This window comes from Olea europaea, chromosome 8 (assembly GCF_002742605.1).
Source record: "Olea europaea var. sylvestris chromosome 8, O_europaea_v1, whole genome shotgun sequence".
Taxonomy (NCBI): domain Eukaryota; kingdom Viridiplantae; phylum Streptophyta; class Magnoliopsida; order Lamiales; family Oleaceae; genus Olea; species Olea europaea.
The window spans coordinates 6,025,985-6,028,737 of NC_036244.1; positions in this window are offsets into that span (position 1 = coordinate 6,025,985).

Below are 2,753 nucleotides of genomic sequence, written 5' to 3' on the forward strand. Positions count from 1 at the left end.
ACAATCCCATTACATATTTTTATCTTGCAATACGATAATACTATAAATATTATTTAATTTAAATTATTAATTTACCTAGTATTAATTTATTGAGATTAAACTGTACAAAGTTAAATTACTTCACTTTGAATTAATAATTTTTTTTTAAATTTGAACAATATTTATTATACATGAATATCTAAATTGTTATAATTTTTGTTGATTCACTAGTGTAATTGAACAATATATTCTCTGTAAGACAAAAAAGACTCAAATATTTTCTTTTTGTGTCCAGGGATGGATCCAAAATTGGATCAAAGATCGGACTACAAAATTTCAAACCGGGCTATTAAGCGGGAAAATTTTTTTTACACATAAAAAACTGATTTTTAAAAAAAAAATGAAAAATACCTTTAGACCTGAGTTGGGGGGCGGGGGAGGACTACAGCCCTGTCCAGTCCCCCAAATCCGTCTCTGTTTGTGTCAATTAAAAAGTCGTTTGGACGTGATTTTGTTTATTATTATTTTTTTCAATAACAACTNCTTATGTGAATTTCTATCAATTTGTGATATTAGCTTCAGCCTTCAATTACGGTTTGGGATTCAGATTTTTCATAACAATTTAAAATGTAGTTTGATTTTGATTTTTGATATAGTTCTATATAATACTAGAAATCAAGTACGATTTTTGAATTAGTTCTATATAAACATATAATATTTGAAAACGTGAATTTCTTTCGTAACTTTTTTATAAATTTAATTGTGTCTCATTAACTTCAAATGTCTCCGCCACTGAAAATAGGTATTCCAAAATTTAAGTAGAAGTTAGTTTATGACATCCATCTTTGACTAAGCTCTTTCTTCAATTTTTCCCTTTTTTTCCTTGACGAGGAAGTAAACGAAGAGGAAATGTAGGGTTGGTTTAGCCGAATTTTTCTCTTTCGCTTTAACTTCTATTTTTTTTTTATAGAATTATTATTATTATTATTATTATTTGATGAATTTATAGATTAAGGTCCCGTTTGGTAGAGATTTTTTGTCCCAAAAAATTAATTTTTTGATCGTTATTTTACTATTTAAGCCGTAGTTTTTGACTTCTTCTTTCACATGTGGACCCCACTTTTCTTCTAACGGTCAAAAAATCAATTCTCAAAATCCCTACCAAACGGGCCCTAATTTTCTCTAAAAGCTATTTTAGTAAGATAAAACACTTTTAAAATATTATTCAAACATGTTTAAAAATAGTTACTTAATTTCATAAGTAACTTTTGATTTTTAAAAGTCACGTCAAACGGGCTCTTGTTAATTTTTACTCGATTCATTTTGTTGAAATATTAAAAAAATAACAAAATTCGCTTAAATTATTTTATTAACTCTCTGGGTCACCCCGTTGAATGTGTCATTTGAAGTTAAGTGCTACATCATGCAACTAATACTAATAGAACACGTAGCAATATACTTGACTTCAAGAAGGTAATCAATACACGTTAAATCATATTCATAGAAACCAGGTCGAGCTCAGTGGTGGAACCAAAATTTTCACAACCACCATAAATTCTTGATAGAACAAATATTTATGAATTAAGTACATATTAAACAATCTCAAAATTTCAAAATAAACTAAAAAAAAATAAAATTAAATCAAAATGTTACACAACCAATCACCGTGGATTGAGATTTGAGATTGAGTACTTAACATATAAAAACACATTAAACACCTAGATACAGGGACGGACCCACTAAGGGACGAGTGGGGTCGATCGTCTCCACTGAATTTTCAAAAAACGTTCATTTCGACCTTGTTAAATTTAATTTTTCAAAATTTTTTGGATTTTTTTCACAATTTAAAAATAGTCAATTTTTCTTCTCGTCCCCAGTAAAAAAATAATTCTGAATTCGTCCATGGCTAGATGCATAGTCGGGAGTGACTACTTCAAAATCTAGAAGTATGAACGAACTATATTGTTGACCTACTCCATAAGAAATAAGTATATAAATTTAGGCGTGAATTATTATGTGAAAATGGATAATAAATTGGGAGGTTGGCTCATTGCATACAAACACCTTTATTTTAGTTTCCATTGAATGAGGGGCAGGTGCCGGCGATCAAACTTCAACGACCCCGGCGTGGGTCCCGGGAGTCGTCACACTCGAGGGTCACCATGTCCACATACGAAATGACTATATTACCCTCCCTTGGTTTTATAATACTTTAATTATATTGTTTTAACTCTACGAATCAAAACTCGTCATCTAGAATTCATTCACAAGTGACGACTTGACATAATTTTGAGTTCACAAGTTCGAAGTAGCTATGACATATTAAAGAAGTTATATTTCATAAGAGTGATGCAATGTTAATTTAATATTATAGAAAAATGAGAAAATTTAAGATTGTCAAAGATCTATTTTGTATTTAAAGTGTGTTTGGAGATGGCAAAAATCTCCGCGCCGCCCGCCCTGTGAAGAAAAAATAATAATAATAATAATAAAAATAAACAGGGTAGCAAACGGGGCATGTTGCCACCCCGTCGCGCTGTCATCACTAGTTTGGAAGTATTTATAGTTTAAGAATAAGTTTCATTTTGAGGGCAAAATTTTGACAAGCCAGCACTTGTGGGGGGTTCTGAAAGATCAACTTTCAGGCTTGACCACTTGATTAGAGAAGTGAACCAGCTATTCTTGGAGCTTATGAGATAAAATTAGTTACCTAGATGGAACTTTTTATCATCTCAAAAATCATGGAACCAACCACTTAAAAGTTGTGAATATAT